The sequence below is a fragment of the Chrysoperla carnea genome, chromosome 1, assembly GCF_905475395.1.
Source record: "Chrysoperla carnea chromosome 1, inChrCarn1.1, whole genome shotgun sequence".
NCBI classification, from domain to species: domain Eukaryota; kingdom Metazoa; phylum Arthropoda; class Insecta; order Neuroptera; family Chrysopidae; genus Chrysoperla; species Chrysoperla carnea.
This window is the reverse complement of record NC_058337.1, coordinates 26307390-26330390: the sequence shown is the minus strand read 5'-3', so window position 1 is coordinate 26330390 and position 23001 is coordinate 26307390.

Below are 23001 nucleotides of genomic sequence, written 5' to 3'. Positions count from 1 at the left end.
TTGAACATAAACAATGAAATTTATTATCAGTATATCATCTTTATTTTGTCTAAAGAAGAATCAATTCTTTTAAATTAATTCAAGGTTTTTATTTAATGTCGGATAAAAATTGATTTATCAATACATTTATCAATAGTGTGTCTTATTATTTCTAATTTTGATTGATTAAGGTTATTGAAAGGATACACGCATTTTTCATGGTAATGTGTAAGACTTCAACAAATTGTTTTTAATCTTTTGTCATTAGCAATCATTTTGTATTCAAATAACTTTTATATATATTTAGAGTTAACTCTATTTAGAGTGAATTCGACTTACGTGGTTATCACACTGTCTCATCTATCGAGTAAGTTTGAGATATTACTGAATAAATTATCATAGAAATTGTATCCATCCTGCTATTATCAATTTTCCCAAAATTCACATTGTAAATCGTTAATCAAGCTGTACGAAGTTTAAACAAAAATTATTCATTACTAGATGGAAAATTTTTGAGGAAATAAAGTTTTCCAAAGCTACAATAAATATTTTTTAATGCATTGGCTAATTAAAAATAATTAGATTACGTGATTATTGAATGATGTTTGAGTGAAAATATTAGAGCAGAAATAATCTAAATAATTAATTTCATTTTGACTAATTTCCTCATATTTCTATCACAAGTTTTTTTAATTTACGGACTACGACTTATATTAAACTAACGAAAATACATTTACAGACCCAAAAATTTTCTATCGTGATTTTACTCTCGTGATGAGAGAAGTTCTCACAATTTCTGAAGCACTTGAAAAAAAAATATATTTAAAAAAACTGTTGATAGGTTGAAAAAATGTGAAAAATTCATAAAACGAAAATTGATAAAATTATTTGAAGATAGAAAAAGTTTTAACAACTATACCATTTGAAAAATAATAGTTATTTATGTTTTAAATCGAGCATGAGCAAAATACTGACAACGTGAGTGCTGACGGGATATACTTATGTTCTAGATAGCTTAAGATTTGGGGAAACTTCAGGTTTTCGAGCTATTATAAACTTAAATAAAATATTCCCAGCTAAAGAAAAGAAAACACTCCACCTCGCCCTTGTTTCGTACTCTATAATCTCTTATTTTCACATTTTAGCGAACGTAATTTATGAATGGCCTTTTGTGTATCTGGGTGTACCAAATCTGACTCCTAGCTCTTTGGAATCGCAATAAGTACCTTTCACATATTTTGTAGTCTTTGCAATTTTTAATTCATATAAAAATTCGTGTTTTGAGACAAATTTTTACACAATGTCTATCAGCACCTGTATTTGTCACGACAAAATTTATTCATAAAATTAAAAAAATATGACATATGGTGATAATAACATACATATTAGCCCACTAATGAAAGGAATAACATATACCTACTTTAATAAGAACCATAGATAGATAACATTAAATTACATGTAATATCCATTTTAATAAATCGTATTTAAAATATTATATTAAGCAATGAAAATTTTTAGTTTTTAAAAATTATGATACATATTTTAGAACAATAGAAAGCTTATTTACAAATTAGGTGTGGTCATTATTATTATGTTATTATTACATTATATTATTAAAAGTATAAGTATTTAATGCATATGATCTATAAACTTTTAATTATTATTTTGTATAACTATAGACAACTATTATTTATAATTACATAATAAATAATGATTGTCGAGGTTATTCTTTTTAAATAGAAACAAAACAATTGATGTATTATTATCTATTTTTTGGGTAATATAAATTTTAAAATAAATTTTAATAAAACACGTTGAAAATTTAATGAATTCCAAAAATGCACTAAATTTTTAGTTTGTTTTTGAATTTATCCTCACAGAACACTAATCACAATTAATTACACTCCTGTAGCGAATAATAAACTTAAAATTGACTGTTAAAAAGCGTGATGAGTGACCTCAGATAATCTTATGATATTAATCTTTTTAAAACATAGCGAATGATCGAACACACGATGTTTAACATTGATTTTAAAATATCATAAACATAATTTTGTAATATTTAATTCACGAGGTAATAAAGAATATTTTTTTGGATTAAAACAAAAATTATAATTTTAATTTAAAAATAAAACTTCCCACGAAAATTAAATATAGATATGTTCGCTTTGTACTGCCAGCGTCAGAGATGGTTTGATATATCGAAAAAAATTTATTAAAAGTTATTCAGAATATTTTTTTACTCATATAACGATTTTCATGACAAAATTTGTTTAAATTTTTTCATTATTTTGGCTTACAGTCATAATTATTACAAGTTTATTGAAATATTTGAATACATAGGTATCACTATAAGATTATCAATTTCAACAATTTGTCCAGTTTTTAAATTCCATAGCACACCAGTTATAAAAGTTTATTTTTTAATTTGAAACTAGTATGCTATGGAATGTATAAATTGGACCAATTGATAATTTAATAATATTAGATATTCAAATATTTCAATAAACTTGTAATAATTATGAGTGTGGACCATAATAATGAAAAATACGAATTTTATCATGGAAATCGGTATATGGGTCTAAAAAAATTAGTCCAAGTGACTTTTTCTATTAATTTTTTCGATATCTCTAACCATCTCTGACCCTAGGAAAAATATTAATAATCGACCCTATTTATCAATGTATAGTAGGCTGAATTTAAAGTTCTGTTTCGGTTAAGTATCTTAAAAAATGTTTCCCATCACCTTGAATAATTGTACAAAATTTCAAATCGACATGGCTATAAAAACTGTATGTGAGCAGGCGTTTGCGAGTTTTTTTGGCCTTTACGTCAACTCTATGATTACGTCTACCCTGTGATCCACGAGTTTTCTGCCTTTGGTAAACACTGTGATTACGCCCACCGGTGTACGGGTTGGCAATGTCTTTAATAATAAGCGTTTAAAAAAGCGTATTTGCTAGCAATTGCCGATATAGTTAATCATTTTGTGTTTAATAAAATTAACCCAATATGATTAGCTTATACATATCATACTTTTAACATTAATAGTGTGTGTGATATGTATATATTTATAGTAGTAGGAAAAATGAAAGCATTAGTTTAGGTTACGAATTAATAGTTTAGGAATGCATTCGAAGGTTGAATGGGTGTTTCGAGTCGACAGTTAATTTTATTCACCTTAAATTTTATGCAATTATTTATGTAGAAAGATTAAAATAATTGTTTCTTTTACGAAAAATATATTAAATAAAACATTATTTGGCTTCTGTGATAATTAAATGATATCAGACTTGTATTATTTCATACAACATTTTGTGTACATACATTTTATCCCATAAATAAATATTTTACTCGTTTTTTTCCCCGATAACACCTCTATCAGTACAAAATATCAATTTTCTAAATATTATACTTCTTCGGATACTTATTTAAGTGCATAGAACAAAGGATGTTCAAGATATTTTTGTTCTTAATTATTAATTTATCGTCAATTAATTGAACAAGGTTAGTATTTTTATTATATAAGCACAATTTTATTGATAGATAAGTTACATATCAGATATTAAATTATTTACGTCATCTATATAAGCCCGTTATTATTTATTACGATTTCTGACGTCATCATTCTATATTATTTGAATTATGAAGTAATAAAGTCAAAATGAACTTTCACGAATGAATTAGTAACCTTAAAGTATATGAATGTAAGTTTTAGATTCCCAAAATTTTTGCTTATTCATTTTCAATAATACTTAGTTTTCAATTGTTTATGTAATCTCATTTGAAGACATTGAATTTGTCCATCAAAATTATTAAATCATTGTTTAAAAACGTTTGTACCATGATTGGTAGCCAAAGAAGGTATTTTAAAGTAATACTTAGACTCCATAAGAATAGAAGTTTGCGAAGTTACAAGGTGCCTGCTGTGGCAACACTAATAGTTTTATTCATGCTAATATGATATTATTTTGGTGAAAGAGGTGGTAAAAAATTACTTTAGTAAATTATTTTTTCTAATAATTTCGATTGCATAAAATAATTGTTATTATATCGTGTCGAATTTTTGAATTCATCTAAGGTATAATACAGTCATTTAAAACAATTTATTTTACAAACCTACGAAAAATGCAAACAAGAGCAGGAAATTGTGTGTAAACATTTGCAGTTTGAGGAGTAGTATCAAACAAAAAACAGTTCCCTGGAACGAAGGTAGAGCATATATATTTTGTGCCTTTTCTGTCCAGATAAACGTTGATTTATTTATCAAAAACTTTCATATATTATTACACAGGAATCTAGTAAAATGCGATTTAAAAGTTGCAGGTGCTTCTGAATGTTTACGACGGTCGTCTTATAATTATTTTAGAACTCTTGATACCGAAAAATCACTTGGGAACTAGGAAAACAAAGCTATCGTATTCAGTGTAAAATTAAAAATTAATTTTTATTGAATTTTACATATCATTAAAAACAAATGGTAACCAATGATTAATAGATAATATTTTTCGATGAAAGCGATTGATTTTTTTTTTAAAAACACTATCAACTTATTCAACAAAAATTTATGAATGGATTGAACTTTGGGTTTAGTTTTGCTATGAGCTTTTCGATTTTCGAATACTTGCCTCCGATAAAAGTTCCTGAAAGACAAAATAAAATCCAAGATCCCCAAATTATTTTCGTGTCCTAGCAATAAAGCTACTCAAAACCTTTTATTTAATGTTTTTCTGTAGGATTATTTTAAATGATCCGTCTTGTATATTAACTGATAATTAATAATTATGTTTTTGAAATCTGTCAACAAAGTGGCAAAACTCAAAACAATACAAAAAATGTTTTTTTTTCTGAACAATTATTAAACTATTGACAATAATTATTTTAAGCTATTGTTCATTGAAAAAAAACTAAGGAGTGCGCACAATGAAACATAAATTTATGACATTTAAATTGAAACAAAAAATAAAAAATTAAAACACAATGTTGGAACTTTTTAAATAAAAATTTGTAAATTTGAAATATATTTTATTCATAAAGAAAGTAAGAATGTGAAAAGGAAATTGAATTGAATAAAATTCTACACCAGAATATTTAATAAAATTGTTGATAGAATAAATTAACACAAACACAAATGAATAATTACACACAGTTCTTTTATTTTAAAAGTGTGTATATGTTTGTGTGTTTATAACGTCTTTTTTTTTCGGTTTTTGTTTTTGGAAGTGTCTTGTCAGTCACATGCTAGCAGATAATAGTTTAAACCCACTAAATATGGAATCGACCTACCGCTACAAGATGCTCAGTAACCGCCATCCGTAACAAATGTTTTTAAGCAGTTTTGCTGATATTTAGACTTTTATTAGTATTAAAATAACAAGAATATGAATCCAAAATTTGACTACGTGTTTATAATAACAATTCGAAACAACTAAAGCTGATAATACTTCGAAATTTGATCTCAAATTCAGTAATTTAATTATATTAAAGTGGAATGGTGAACCATATCGACATCAATGTAATCACTTATCCTCTGGGGACTTCCCATTTGCTTCACAATTTGCAGATGAAACTTAACATAAGGTCATGGTAAAGCAGTTGCCATTTCTTTCTTCCTTTCAATTCATAGCCTTACATTTAAGAAGATAAACAAATATACTGATGTGGGTGACCTGTATGTGGTCATAAGAAACAGATTATAATCAATTTATTATTACATTGGTGAAACATATACTTTTACAGATTTTAAGAGTTTATATCCAGTTTGAATTTTCAAAGAATCAATTCTTTTTCTCATTTCGGGAGTGTATATTTAAGTATATTCTCTGAAAATTTTAAGTAGATCCGATAAATATCCACGAAGATAAACGCACCAAAAAAAGAGTATAAACGACTTTTGAAACTTTAAATGCGTTTTTCTCGAAAAGGCATTTTTAAAGTCGGTGAGCAAGATCTCTCCAAATGGCTCGACCGGTTGGTTTCGAATTTTTACACAATCTTCGTAGATATTTTTCCCTGGTTTTAATCAAAGGAATAAGATTTCTGAAAATTATTTCGATATTTTAGTCACTTTGAAGTTAGAAATTTTTTGAAGAATTACGATTTTTTTTTGAAAGCTGCCATTTTGTCAAAAGTCATAATTTTTACTATTGCTTCGATTAATGTCTTCGATTTTGTCATTTTCGATAATAGAAACCAGAGATATAGTGCTCACCGCCAGACTTAATACTAAAGAATTAATCTTAATACTAAAGAATTTCCTATGTGTGTCCGTTTATATTGATGTAAAATAAAAAAAATATCTTCTCAAAAAGAAAAAAAAATCATAAAAAACGTGTTTTTGTGTTTTTTGCGCTCTCAACTGGATATAACCCAGTGGCGTAGCTCACCTTGGAGGGGCCCTGTATCAAAATTATTTGGAGCATCCAAATGAAGGATAAATATTTCTCATAAAAGAAACAAAAATGCTTGCATTAAATTTAAATAATTATTTATTGATTAAAAGTTATCACTTCCTCCCAGAAATTGAGCTATAGCCAAACAATTCTAATTATATATGCACTTTTCTAGCCTTTTTTCGGCAAATTGATTTATTAAATTATCTATAGCTGAAGACGATTTCAGTTTTTCTAAAATTTCTGCCTCTGTAGACAATAGTGACAAGTCTGAGAGCCGTTCCTGTCTCATCGAAATCCTTGGGTAATTTATTTACACATGTTGGGGGCCTCTGTAACCCGGGGGCCCCGTATCATTGATACGGTTGATACAGCGGAAGTTGTATATGAAACTGTAACTGTTTAAAGTGTTCCTACTAACCCGGACGAAAGTAACCAAAATAATCATTTTCTATAAACACTGTACATATCCAGTAAGGTTTTGGATAAATTTTTTAATTTCTAAAGAATAAATTAACAATAAAAGAAATAGCAAATTAATAAGATTCAATGTAAATTGTTTATTGCTTTATTGGTAAATATTATTTCCAATTGTAAATCGTAAAGTTTAGTTTACGATATGTCATTTAAAATTGATTAAAAAGAAAATGATTTGGATTTTGAACTTGATCCAATTTAATATCAAAACCAAATTAATCAGGACTTTCTATGATTAATAATAGCCATCCACTTTTATGTTTTTTACTTAACACAGTTACCTCCGTATCTGCAACCGTGTGAATTAACACACTTGCGTTTGTTGGTGGCAATCAACCATTTAAATAATGTTTATAAATTTGTTTGTGGTAATGTTTTTTTTTTCTTTTCTGACTTTAAAGATTTGGTTTTCTAAAATGTGTATTTATGCATGAAATTAAATTATTCAAAACTTATATAAAATAATATGTATATGAAATATTATATTAATATAAGATAGTGAAGAAAATATAAGTTTGTGACCCAAATATTTTTGCGGTTTTTATTAAATATTTTATTAAGATTACTACAATTTTGTATCATTATTATTGTTGTTGTTGTTGTTGTTTTGTAAATGTCATGTTTTTTTTTCTTACCAATTTCATTTTCAATTTATGTTTTGTTTTGGTTTATATATTTTTATATTCTGTAATCTAGAATATTTCTCATCACAGTTTGTCGATATTTTACAACGATTTAAGGTAGTTTGAACATTATAGCAGGCATGGGGGAGTTATTTTAAGTCGAAGTCACCATTGTTATAAATTTATTGTATGCCATAAACTTTATATATTGCTCATAGAGGAGGAAGCGAGACGGGTATACGACTCTTCTACCTATCTTAGTTTCTCTAATAGTAATGACATAGGTAGAAAAAAATGTTGTCTCTTTCTCGTATTTTTGGTTTTCACTGGTTAGGTTATCACTGTCTTACTGGTATGTTAGTTACATAGGTCTGAGGGACTTCTCTAAGCCACGTTTGCCCATGACTGCATTATAGTCCAGTTCATTAAACTATACTCATAAATTTATACGTGTACTATTTGTGACAACAGTCATGTTACTGTACATAATACTTAGACGTTTTGTGTTTACAAATGCTAAATAAAACCACACAACTTAATATCTTTAAGTTTCTTTTTTCAACAAAACGATAAAAAAATATTTATATTTCTAAATTTATCCAGTTATTAAAAATTTGTTTTTTGAGCATTTCTAAAACGCTTTTTAAGATATTTACACGAAATTAGGCCTTTTTTATATATCGTATACTTTATCGACCCGTTAAATCTTAATTATGTGTACTTTAATTGTAAATATATCGAGATTGAGTTATATCCCAATCGAGTGAAAAATGTCCTTTTTTTTGGACAAATTAAAAGTATCTAGATAAACACTATTTTTAAATCAAATTGTTAAGAAAAGTAGGTTTACGGTTAAACTACCTTAAGTGATGCTCATTAATGATTTTATTAAGAAATGTTTATTTTATTATTTTAAAATATATATTATCAAAAATTACCACATTTTATAGCTTAGCGAATCATCAATTTGTTTTTTGCTCTAAAAATGTACAAAGAAGTAATACTTAAATTTCACACTTTTATTGTGTAATTGGTGATGTACTAATAACTGAAAAATGACCGCTGAGAATTTGAGAATCTGGTCAAACAGTAAAAAAAAGTATTTTCCAATTCACCAGAAAGTTTTATGTACCCGGCCACCCTACAATCATTCATTAATTACGTAAGCATGATTTTGACGATTTTTGAACTCTCCCTCCCTTTTCTTACGTAAGATTCAATTTCGTTGTGCCGAATAATAAAATATTGTTAGAAAAGGCTCAGTTACACTAAAACTCACAGTTAGACGTAAATTAAATATTTTCTTTTGCACAGAGACTATAGTTCGCGATGTACATACATTATTTTTAATATTAAATTTCAACTCATAAAATCTTACGTAAGAATGGGTTTAATTCCTCCCCTCCCCACATAAGCACATGAATAGCTTCTTTAATCTCCCCCCCCCCAAATGCTTACGTTATTAATGAATGGCTCCTTATACTAATATAAATTTAATATTTGAAAATATTTATTTTATTTATCATTTTTTTCTTCAAGTATTTATCGAGGTATTTATGATTTCAGAAGAAATACAAAATTGGAATTTCCTGGTTAGTATTGGAAAAATCAAGAATGACGCCAAGCAGTTAATATAGCAGTCGCTGGCAGGCTTAAATCCTTTACAGCAGTCTCATATTTATCGAGATATTTACGATTCCAGAAGAAATAAAACAAAAAATGAAAATTCCTTGTTAGTATTGGGAAAATAAAAAAGGACGTCAAGCAGTTAATATGGTAGTCGTGAGGAAGCTTAAATATTATAAATATAGCAGTTTATGGATATATTACTAGACTATTTAAAGAGTCTAACGAGCTATATTTTATTTGACAGATGATACACATATTTTAACAATATTATTGTAAATTACTATGGTTTATTAACATCCATCTATTTATTCAACGCTTGCTGAAATTAAATTTAAGTAGTAATACTTTCAATAAGCGGTTAAATGCTTTTTACAATAAGAGTAATGGAAATTGTGATTTAGTTGTATACCTATGGGTTCTTTCAACAGTATATATACGGCCGTTGATATCTCCATATTTTTTTACATAGATTACATTTGTGTGTATATACAATATTAATTTTAGAATCAATTTCCACAAAAATAATTGACTTTTCAATACGAAGATTGAATTTTGACAACATAGCAGCTATTTGGGCGAAAATAAATTTGTAGGTTTTTGTAATTATTCTTGGATAAATGATAGGGAAATTTACGATGTCGATCAACGCTTTCAAAACATTATATTCGACTTTCAAATACATATTACTTACTATTATTTTACTGTATAAAAACATATATAATTATTAAATAGTAGATACAAGTCAATTATTTTCTATTCGGAAAAAATAGACCAGGCCAAATAGATCGAAAATTTTATAGACCCGGAGTATTGCTGTAATTAGGAGTTGTTTGGGTTGAGTTTTCCGACTATGAAGGAGTTGGTTGGCTTCTGAAGTTTTAAGCCCTTGCGTTCAACGATGGGACATTATTGCAGAAATTTTTATCGACATATTTTTTCCGAGTCATTTTTCGGTCTTTTTTTTTGCTTAATCCAAATATATATATAACTTGTGTTTCTATTATGACGTCATTTGCCACACAGCAATTCTAGATAAGAAATTTGTTTAGATTTATCGCTGTTTCTAATATTTATAGAAATGCTAGTCATAAATTTGGAATTTTTAAATTAGTATTACTTATGTTGGTATAATCAAAATTTTTATCATCATCAAAGTTCTAGAAAATGAATTAAACTGTAATTTATCAATGTATACAGTAATTTAGATTATTCAAATGTTATGGGTGTGGTGTATATACAATGTGTGCTAACAATTCAGAATATATTTTAACACAATTACCTCCGCTAACTTGTCGGTTTAACTATTTGTCAATAAAATCATTAACTCAAGTTATTAACCCGCCAATTTCCAAATTTATTATACAGAAAAGTCAAGGATTTCAACTTTATACAGGTAAAATAATGAGTTTCCTCTGTTAACGGAAGGAAATCAATAATAATTATCGAAAACTTGATTGCTGAACAAGTATGAATAATACCTAAGAGATTGGTTCACAGATAATAATTAAAATTAATTTAACACAAAAATCGAAAAAGATGTAAAAGAATGACCTTAGAATATATAAATAAATTAATTTCACTTTTTTTTATATTCATCTTAATTAATTTCAAAATGCGGTCAAGTGCTAGTTTAATCCTTGCGTAAGCGAATGTTTCGCACGGGTGCATTATGTTACTCAACATCTATACCAATTTTTTGCCATTTAAATGTCGACAATCTGTGATAGTTCAAGCACCATAGATGAAAATTAATTGATATTTGAACAACTTTCGAATTAAAATCCAATATGCGATCTTAACTTTGGAAAACTTACATAAAAAGAGAAGATCAATGAAATCTTCGTATATGAAGTTCCTCATCGATCTAAGTGATAATTTCAAGTATCCAAGTTACTGAAAGAAGAAATTATTGATCATTTCGAAAAAGCTGAGCAGTTGAATTGAACCTTAAGAAGGAGTCTCAGATCTACCTATCAGTACTTAACTATTAGGATGTGTTTTTTTTATTTTAGTTATAATGATTCATAGCTTAATGTTTAAATACAGCTTTATTTGTTAATTTTGCAGAAATAAAGTGTGTTGTTGGCCCCAGCAAATTGAAAAATTAGTCCTTATTTTCTTTGATTGAAACATCTTCTAATTGAAACATGAAGAGGGTGTACTGACCTTAAATAATTGAGGAGCTGATAAATGAAATTATCAGTAGCAGAGTTGTTAGACACATAATAGTATCACAATGGGCCCTATGGCCTAAGTCGTGGACAGCCAATATAACGTAACCTAACCTACCTACACTAAAAAATATTTTGATGGCGTCTTCTTTTTTAAAATAATAAAACGTGGCTGACACACTCTCGTTTAACACTCAAAGCTTATATGTTTATTGTTATTCTGTAAAAAATTACTGGATTGAACTAAACAGGTAAATATTTCTTGAATCAAAGACCTATCATTACTTAATTCAAGAAAATAAGTATTTTACTTCTTAAACATTTTTTGAGCCAAACTCTTCTTGAGCTAAGAAAATACTTACTTGTTACTATGTTGAGAACATATTTTTTGTAACTAGTCCTATTTTTACAGGTGTATTATGCTTAATTTATGTAATTGTGAATGGTTCATACAGACCTATGCCTAAAATGATATTTTTTAAATCAGGGTACTTTAAAATGTTAAGAATCGTTGACAATTTATTATTGAATTTTCGGGAAATATTTCGGATGTAAAATATTTCCTAATACCATATCAAAATTGTAACTTACAGGTAGGAAGCTGACTATATGAATTTCTTTCAGTTGGGTGTGTTAAAGTTAAAAGGCATAAAAAATTTTATAAACGTTTCATGTATGAAAATTTCCCAACATCTTTAAAAAGGCATGTGGCACCCCGGGGACTTAATGTTAATAGTGCCTAATTTAATTTATTGTAGCGTGTATTTCATTATAGATGTACCCAATAACCTTGAATGTCTTATAACACCTTAAATTGATTTTATTTTAAAAGAAGATTATTTAATATGCATAGAACATATTAAATTTTATATGGCTAAAGGTGCACAAGACAACACAATCACGCTAAGCTACAAATATATTCAACTCACATAGGTATAGGTACGTATGCGTTTTAAATATGGTGGCTGGTAATCAAAAGTGAATATTGCATTGCTGAAAGTAAATTCACACATTCATAGAGAGTCACATTGAATATTTTTTTATCAATAAATATGTGTACACTTCAATTCAGATAAATTTAGCAACTCTTCTAGTTGTTTTCACGAAACAGAACAAACATCACGAAGAAATGTACACCTGTTCTAACCTCGTTCAAATCAGTGATTAAATACGGATCCAGGGGGCATATCTATGTACATTTACTCGCTTTATTTATTTTGACATATCGCAATCACCATCGATAGCTACTATCTATCAATTGGAATTAAAAAGAAGGAAAATTTGATCAATTTTGGGTAGGGTTGATTTGACCACTTTTACGATTTCATTCCCTCCATTACTCCAGGGGTAGGGGTCCTAGAAGGGAGTTATATCAAACCTAGGATCATGTTGATATAAACCCTGATACGAAGTTTCACTACTGTCCCCTCAACCTTTTCCTAGATAGTCGCACTTTCCTATATTTGGAAAGGTTTTCCCTAGGGTGTGGGCTTTTCGATTTTCCCGGATATGTGGCTTATACCAATCCTAGGAACACTTTAAGGTCTAGCCTTGTGCCAAGTTTAATCGAAATCGTTAGAGCCATTTTTGAGAAAACCCAAAAAATCCTGTTTTGGCCTATAGAGAAGTACTCTTGAAAAAAGGCCTAGGGAAAAAATGAAAAAATCATCTGGAATTATGACCAAACTGAACCTATGTACCGAGTTTGAGAAAAATCGGTTAAAAATTGAAGGCTCCAGCTTGGTAACAGACATACCGACATACCGACATACCGACGGACGCAACATTTTTTAAAAACCACTTTTTTGGAATCAGGGACTTTCAAAACGTGTATTTCCGTTGAAACCCCGATATCGATTTTTTTTTTTGATCGCAATATTTTATTATATTTATAATATAATAAAGTAAAAACGCAAATTAATTCAAATTAGTTCATTTTTTTAAACTTGAAGGTTCAGAAATATTATATTCAAGTAATAATTTTTTCACTTCGCCAATTAAATAAATTAATGTGCGATTGTTTTTTTTTTTTTATTTTTTTGTTTAGTAGAGAATTTATTATAATTTACTTTCGATTTGTCTGTTGATTCTGTTTTTTGTTGTTGTATACTAAATATATGCGGGTGTTTTTATTTATTATAAAAAATTAGGTTATGTTTAATAGCTGTTAATGACCGCAATTTATAGTTTTATTATCAGGTTTCACCATATAATGTTGAAATTTTTAAATTTTCTTGAAGGGATAGAAATAATATGCAAAACATATATTTTACGTATGGATTAGTTGTGTTTAACAAACATTTTTGCTATTAATTGCTAATAAAGAAAAACCTTGGATGATGCAACAAAAGTTATGCGTGTATTTAAGTGATAGAACTTGAAGAGTTATTTCAAAACGAAGTTCGGGCTACACATTCTCTTAACTACTTGCAAGGACTTTCTGGAGTTTTTGTGAACCCATTAATATATTAATTTTTTTTAAATAAATAATCGTTTATAGAGTAATAGATTTGCAAAAATTGATTTTACTTCTTGATTAAAATTGTTGAATTAAAAATTCTGAAATTGCATAAATTATATTTTTAAAATGTTAATTAACATAATTACTCTAAAGTTAAAATAGTATTAAATTTGTAAGCCATATATACAATCCATAGACATTTTTGTCCATCCATACAATTATATTATAAACGTAGTGCATTGTTACCATGGTAATTCCCAGAAATAAAACTCATGCATGGAACGAATAATAGATTTATTATAGTATGTCCTGCAAATAACAAATGCTAGAACGTCATAATGACGTAAATACTAAGACAAAAAAAATTAATTGGCATTGATTGGTTTATATAATCAATATTTTTATAATACACGTGCCTGCATTTTAATGAAGTTCCGATGATTAAATATGTAATGAGATGCGAAATAGATTATACAATGTAATATACAATTATATTATGATTAAGTATCAAATATTATCTTTCTCCTTATCTCAGTACCTACGCACATGAAAAGGATACAAATTGAAACTCTCGGGTTAATTTTGCCTTGACTCAAATTTTCTTCTCTAAAATTTATTGCATTTTTATATTTCATTGCTTTTCTGTCATTTTTTATTGCTAAATTTTGCGACTACCAATATAGTAAGACTGTAGTTGAATTTTGTCTTGATATTTGATTTTGTATTGATCCTTGCCTATCGGGCATAAGGCATTCCTTTCAACATACAGGGTGACCTAAGTTATAATAGCACGACTTCATCGTACGGTAGATAATGTTCAATAAAGATAATTTTACTCAAAATACGCTTATGGATGGGAAAGAGTCTTTTTCTAGGTGCAAACTGTTGGAATTTAAAAACAAAGGATATTATAGTGAATATTACCCATAGCTTCTGCTAGAATTGGAATAACCTTACTGTGCTTGCAATAAGATCATATCTCTCGTGATTTTCATCATAAACTTAAATCATCACAGGTTCCTAGTTCAAACTGCCAACTTCACAAAAATAACCTTATAAAAGAAATTCATTTTTTCTCGAAACGGGATGATGCTGTCACGATTTGGACCACTTTGTATATTATGTTGGGATATTTTGAACTCATTGCTATCGGTTGTATATAATAATTTATTGACTTTTTTGAAACGTAAAAAATCAAGATTTTTTCTATTGACTTGGATAAAAGTGATAAACATATTAGACTTCTAAGTTGAACAGATAATGAGTTGGTTGAATTTAAAACTATATTTACATTGATTTTATTTTTATAAATGAATCTTTTTTATTTCATATTTCAACTGGGATAATCGTTTAGTTTGAATTCTGTAATTATACAATTTTTGTTTTCAAATTGCTCATGTATCTGAGTTATTAATTCCACATTCTAAACCGAATCGTCCTTTGAGTGATACTCGGGAGTCATCTGGTCTTTGAACAAGATGTTACAGGATGTCGGATATCCTATAGTTTCCTTGCATTATAATGGGTTCGAGCAAATGTTAATACTGAAATAGTTTTTTACAAAGCTATTCATAGCAATGTATCTCTCCATTTTCTTCATTTTCCTCTATCCTATTATTACAACATATTTTGTACAATGAATGTATTGTTAAAAAGAATGAATAAAGATTGAATTTAATACCATCTACATTTACAAGTGTTATGTCAATTATTATTTTTAATAATTAGTTTTGCCATAATTATGTAGGTATATTTGAAGCTACATTCTTACACCATTAATAATTATCTATACTTTATATTTTATAGATTATTTAATACAAAGTAAAAAGATATTAATTATTAATAATAATGAGTAATATTAAAATGATAAATAAAACATATTTTAAACTAGATTTTAAATACTAATATTTAAACACTATTACCAACCAGCGAGAATTAGACACAAATATACAGTGAAAAACGTTTATGGTGACCTAGATCTAAGTAATACTTTTTGAGTATTGAATGATATTATAAAAATTGTACTAAGAACTACAGTTTTTCCTATTACAGATAAAATCGTCTAACGTAGAGTACTAGTATTTTTAAAGTATTATTCAAAATAATCCCATCATTGGAACTTGATTTGTTTTTATTTAACATAACAACTAGAATTCTGTGTGACCATCAGACTTGCTTATCGTATCTTTCTTCTTCAAGCCCATAATTGCCTACCTTCTACAGAATCTAGATTCAGAGGTACCTCTTTCAGGACCAGAGATACCTTCTACATAGCCAAGCAAAGAAGAGGCTCTCGGTATTATTAAGACACAAAATAAAACAAAATATTTACAAAAAAGCATTAGCTCAATAAATATTTTTAAGTAAATAATTATATATGTTCCAGGGTTTTAATTTTATTAAGGGTTTTATAGTTTATTTTTAACGGGCTTTAATGCTGAAAGAAAGTATTTGGTAATCATCAAAGCCAAATAAATGCTTAACAAGTGAATACCTAGATTTTAGAAATACAAGTATAATGAAATATTCATAAAAGTTTCAAAGGCTTGAGCGTTTTGCAGTATTCAATAGCAGCAGCTAAATCTATTTTGAACAATACGATTACAATTATTTGCTCTGACTGTTTTTCATATTGCCATGATAAACACTAACGATGATTCGTGGTATTTTCAAGAATCTTCTAATAACTCAAAAGAAAGTAGTCATTTGAAGTTACTTTTCCACATGTCAGATGAATGCAGAAAGTACTTTCTTCACAATGAATTTAGAAAATTCTTCATCGTGACACACTCCACTGTCAATTAGGGCTTTTTATTTGTCTCTAAATTTCATAATGGTTGTATAAAAGTTTTAAAGATTTGGAAGAGCTCCATTAAAAGTACTTCAATCAACAGAGCCTAAATTTGATGTTTAACTGTTAGGTTCAAGTATGGCCAGTAATTCCATTAAGTAGAAGTGGCGCAGTATCGCATCCATCTTCATTCATCAAGAATCTACAAGAAATTCCGAGATACTTAAAATTTTGCCTTTTTACTCGTAAGTCTTACGTATTACCTGTATGTCCATAACAAAAAGGTGACAAGTTTTAATATTCGTTGTTGGAGATTTTTGATATATTCTTATTATCTATATTGCACTTCTTACTATCGTTGAAATTGTCGACCCTAGTTGCTCAGTTTGTTAAAGCGTAACTAATTTCGTTCGCGGTATTCATAGGGTAGCGGGTATGATTTCTGTCGTCACAAAAAAAAAAGAATTTAAATAATGGTTGTGTTGGGCTGGTGTGGTGCAGTGTATGCATGAAGGAAGTGCAATCAGCCTCTTGAAATAATTGAGAAACTGATAAATAAAATTATCAGCGGAAAGATGGTAAAACACAATACATGGTATCACAATGGGCTCTATGGTCTAAGTGTGTCTCTCGTGGACAGTCAAAATAACCTAACCCAACCATTGTTGAAATTGATTCCTGCTATGCAATAGGGTTTTCGACCGATTTCTGTAAACCATCTCAGATTATAAGACAAGGCTCTACAAGTAACAGCCCATAAAAAGTATTTACTATCCGTAAATAGAAGTATGCCTTACTTGTTTATTTACTTGCTTGTGATGTCATAAGCATGTAAATCAGCAACCAATTCAAATCAAACATTACACAAAAGTCAATCCAAGGAAGTAAATAAACAAACAGCCAATTCAAATCGTTTTCGACCATGCGGCAACAGTCAAAAAAATTATATTACCCATTATTTTTTTTATCGGATTACGGAAAATTGATTTTGATTGCGGAAATCCATAATCCATGTAAACGGTAAGAAATGCATGGCGTTAATTACAATGCCTGGTATAGCATACTGTCGTAAAATCCATACCTATGGCGTTATTTACAATACAGTATTGTAATTAGCTATGGATCTTACGATAATATTATATTGAGAATTATTAAATACTTTTTGAATATCTGTCTCTATACTATACCAGTATTGTAATAAACGTCATGCATTTTATACCGTGTAGGTTTCACTAATAACGACAATATTTTTCATACTGTCTTATAGTGTATTCAACCGGAACTTTTATATTTTATGAGGATATTTAAATCGTTGCATGCCAATCACCATAAACGTTTTACACTATACTTAACAATAAAGTTGATTAACAAATTATATACATATAATAAAAAACACATATAGGTTCTTAAATATATACAATATACATAATATCTACCATATTACAAGAAATAACTTTCACTAATGTAATATAAATATAAAATAATAATATAACATTTGTTTATAATCTTTCTTTTTCAACCGAATATATTTGATAGGTCGCATAAAAATATAATTATTTTGAGACGATGTTGATGGACTTTAAGCAATAAATCATTACTTAGATACTTATATTACAACTTTTAAAACGTAATCATTTAAGAGTTTATATTAATAGTGAAAAAGTAATAGGAGATTTGAATGTTTTCAAATAGAAATGCATTTTATTTGCTATTTTTAGATGGTCCGTAGATGTTTTGCATAAGAACCCCAGACACTATCATCTGTTTGATAATCTTTTGGAATCTTTTCCTTGGAAAGGAGTACAGATGGATGATTAAAAATTGCAATTCTTTTATGGAAATACATAGCTTAAAGGCTTAACAGAAAACTCAACATCGAATTTTATGTAAAAAGAAATTTTAAATCGGTGTGCCACTTTAAGGGAGTGCGATCGATCACCAGGACAATTTTAGATTTAGGGTTGAAATTATTTGTACCTTATTTTTAACTTTGATGATTAATTTTGTTATAACTTTATGAATGTAGACAAAAAATCAGAATAAACTTTTTCGATATTTGCCTTCGTTTTTGAAATATCGGAAGCGAAATAATTAAACAAAACTTTCAATTTTCCATATTTTGAAAATCACTCCAGATATCGAAACATTTTATGCTTACTTTTTGTCTTATATTGTCAAGTTATAACATAATTCACCATAAAAATTTAAAAAATATATTTTTAAAAATTGTGTCCCCACTACCGTACTCATACATCCTTAATTTTTCGGTCACAACGGGCTTTTTTTGTTTTCAATAATTGGTTTTAGCTATAATTTAAATAGTTTTTTCTTTAATTTCCACCAATTAGTTTTGGTGAAATCTATGAAAACAAAACATCCATCTATCATTTTACCATAAAACCCATGTTAAATATATCTACTTTTGAAGTCATTCATTTATTTAAGTAATCACACAACCTCCCCTAAACTTTTCAGAACTGATTTAGACTTAATCTAACCGCATTTTAAAAAAATCAAGCATTTTATTTAAAATTGCCTTGGTGCTCGTACATCCTTATGGTTCAAGCTTTTTCTTGCATATAGAAAACGTAGATCGTTTCGTTACGCTTAGTATTTTTAAATAACTTATCCTCATTTTAATGTTTTTGAAATTGGTTTATATTATTAATGCTTATGATCCCCTTATGATACAGCTCAACTCATGAGTAACAAATTTTTAATAAGAATTTATTTTTACATAAAAATTATTATAAATTAAGAAATGTAATTATTTTATCCAATTACCTCATTAAAATATTATAGAAATTTTAAGATTATAAGAAAAAAAAAACAGATAAATTAATAGAAATCGAATTGTCTTTCCTTTGAAAATTTAATATTAACAAGTTAGTCCCCTTTGATTTGTTTCATCAGTAATTTTTGTGTCACCTGTTCATCAGTTTTTCTACTTTCATTATATTATTGAAATTTGTAGGTTGCCATTTAAATTAATAAGCTAGCTTGTATTATGTTTAGGATAATGTTTTGAAGAATTAAACCGTTTAATAAAATGAAATGAATTTTTTTACAACAAAATTACCTTTTTAAATGGACCCCGCAATATTAGATAGGAAAATGGCTTTCTGTGAAAATGGCTTTGTTTGGATATTATTCTGATCAAAAGCTCTAAAGGCCACAAAAATTTTTAACGAGTAGTTTTCGAGCTATCATTTTAGGGAGGGCTCGAAAAAGTTAAAAGTAAAGAAACTATTCTATGTTTTATTGCGGAGTCCTTTATCACGCCTACTAAATATATGGATTATTAATATTTTTTTAAATAAAATATTTAAAACCATACATTCGGTCACGTGGCAGCAATCATCAATAAGATGTACTTTTCAGGTACTAAGTCACGTTATATGAAAGGCTATTGTAAGATTACAAGTACGAAAACATCTAAACGTGCAAATATGAGTAAACTTGCATATACTTGAATGATTGTATGTCTAGGTTTGTATACCATTTAAGACGCCATGAAACTCTACAGTTGAATTGGTTTGTTAAAATGCAAAATAAATAAGGTAAATCAAAAGTCTATTGTCAGAACAGCTGAATACCGAAAAAACACGCCCACCTACTGAATATAAGCAATATTTGCCACAGACGATGCTTGGATCGGAAACCGGTGTGTGCTGTTGTCTTTTGATTATTATTGTTATTTATTTTTTTAAATTATTTTTTATTGATATGGAAATCAAAGTTGTATTGTCTTTTTATAATTTATTTTTATTATTGTTACGTGTAGCGTTTTCTAGGACCGAATGCCCAAGCCAGACGTCCAATTGGGCAAGAGGTGGAAGTTAAGTTTGTGTTTAATGGGCGATCTAAGCGGGATCAAACATAGTATAGCTTTTATATATAAATTGGTAGCTGAAAGTTCATTAAGATAATAACTTGCTGATCGAAATTTATAATCAAATAAAGTGTAGGTGAAGATGAAACGAAGTTCACCGAGTTATCTAGTATTATTATAAACAAGTGAAAATACACAACTGACTGAGTTAACTGTTGAAATACCATGTATAGACAGTGTTGTTTACTCTGTCACATTGCATATACATACATATCACACTTATATAACTGATATTCCCATATAATACATACTATAAAACTGACGCATAATTTACGCTCCCACGGGTAAAAAGTGATGTTTACGAAAAAATGTTTCAAACAAAATTTGTTTATTTTTTATATTTAAACTTTTTTTCTATCTCTAACTTTACAAGATGGGTCCTTAGGTAAGATCAAATTGACCAATGTTGCTCATTTACGAACTTGGTCTCACTTTTTACATCCTATAAGCACGGTATAAAAATTTCAGCTGGATATTTTTTTTCGTTTTCGAGTGATCGTGATGACAGACGGAGAGACAGGCAGACAGACAGACAGACAGACAATCAGAAATGGACTAATCACGTGATTTTATGAACACCAATACCAAAATTTTGTTCATAGCATCAATATTTTTAAGCGTTACAAACTTGGAGCTAAACTTAGTATACCTTGGTATATTTCATATACATGGTATAAAAATGAAAAATAATTATATTTATAAAATAACTATTTAATAAAGTTAAAAAGTATACTGTTTTCTTCATGAAAAATTTCTGGAAGAATTTCTGCCAGACTGTTTACCAGTTTACCAATTATTTGGATACTATTTAAAATATCCTCCTTACATTCTCATTACATATAAACAGCATTTCTTCATTATTAATAATTCCTATATTAATAATGATTTAATTAACAATATCAATAACATATTATTAATAACAAAATAACTGTGCAACATGTTGCATACATATAAACATATAAAATACAATTGTTAGTATGTTATGTGAACGATTATCTATGATCATTAATATTAATTCAATTACAAAAGCAAAATAATTATAATTTTTATAATTAACATTTTATAGTATGCGTGATTAAGCATGTAAGAACATTATTGCATTGCACAGTTAGGTAGAATGGAGTGGTAGGTATTAATACGGTATTACATTGTAAAAATTTATTTATATTTATTAATTATTTATAATATATAAGTTTTTTTTTTTATTAAAAAATTATGCAAATTTATAAATTACCCAGTGATTTATTGTAAGTAAATAAAGATTCATTTTATTGATAAGAGGTAAGTGAATGGAAATAAAGCTTGATTGATTCTTTTTTTAGGATTTTTTCAAGAAAATTGCTTACAAAAATTAACCAATGATAGTTGATATTTATTTGTTTAAAGTACTTATTTCTTTAAGGTTGTAAATTTATTTTTGAAATTGAAGTTAAATTTTTTAATGTTATGCATTGATTCGAAAATTAAACGCCCTACGCAATAATAAATCAGTAGGTTAGCTTGGGTTATGTTGGCTTTCCACGAAGGACATACTTAGGTTATATAGAGCCCATTGTGATACCATATATGTGTTTTACCACCTTTTCGCTGATTATTTCATTTATCAGCTCCTCAATTTCAGAGGCTGAGTGCACCTCCTTCATGCCTATACCAGCCCATCATAACTATTAATTATATTAATTTTGACTTCTTCGTTTGACTTTTAATGACTTTAGTTTTATGCGGTTAATTTAGTGCAAAAAAATAAGGCTAAAGTATTCGATAAACTTTAATCAAATCAGTTTAGCGATGAATACTCAAACAAACCAATTGAACTAATATGGTGAGGGCACAAATAAGTATATGTAGTACTTATATTGAAATGAAAATAAAATGGAAATAAAAATTTTATTGATATTTCAATACTTAGTGCGGGTAATGAAGTTACGTTCCCATCATCACGTTCTTACAGAGAAAACAAAGTTATTTTAATTTCAAAAACCCATTCCGGGGATGAACGCGGAATAGGCATGTACTCTTCATTTTCTTTTGGAAAAAATTCTTTGTTTCCTTTTACATCCAAACAAAAAGAGTCTATGGCTATGTTTCAGACTATGTTGAAAGCTAGTTTAGAATAGTAAATTAAAACCGTAAAAGTCTGTTTTACATTTTAAAAGCGCATCTATAATATACATATAGAGAAGTTAGAAACTTATTAATCCATTAGTAGCCTTGACTCTTACTGTAGGGTGTTTCCCTATGTTAAAATTAAAAATATTTCCGTAGAAAAGGAATAGGAAGATGAACGTAAATAAGACTCTGGGAAAGATATATTGGTACTTTTGCCGTTTTGACATTATAAGCTACATACGTTTTTATATTAATAAGCGTTTCCCCACGTTTGAGAGACAAAAACTTGCCTATACCCCTTCAAATACGACAATTCTCTTAAGAGCGTCAGCTATCCCTATGCAAAAAAAACCGCGTCGATTTGCTGCACTTGGAGAGATATACGATATTGTGTCGTAATATTGTCATCATAATTGCAAATATGTATTTTGAAAGGTAAAAACAGATACAAAAATAAGGTAATAGTGAAATAAATTT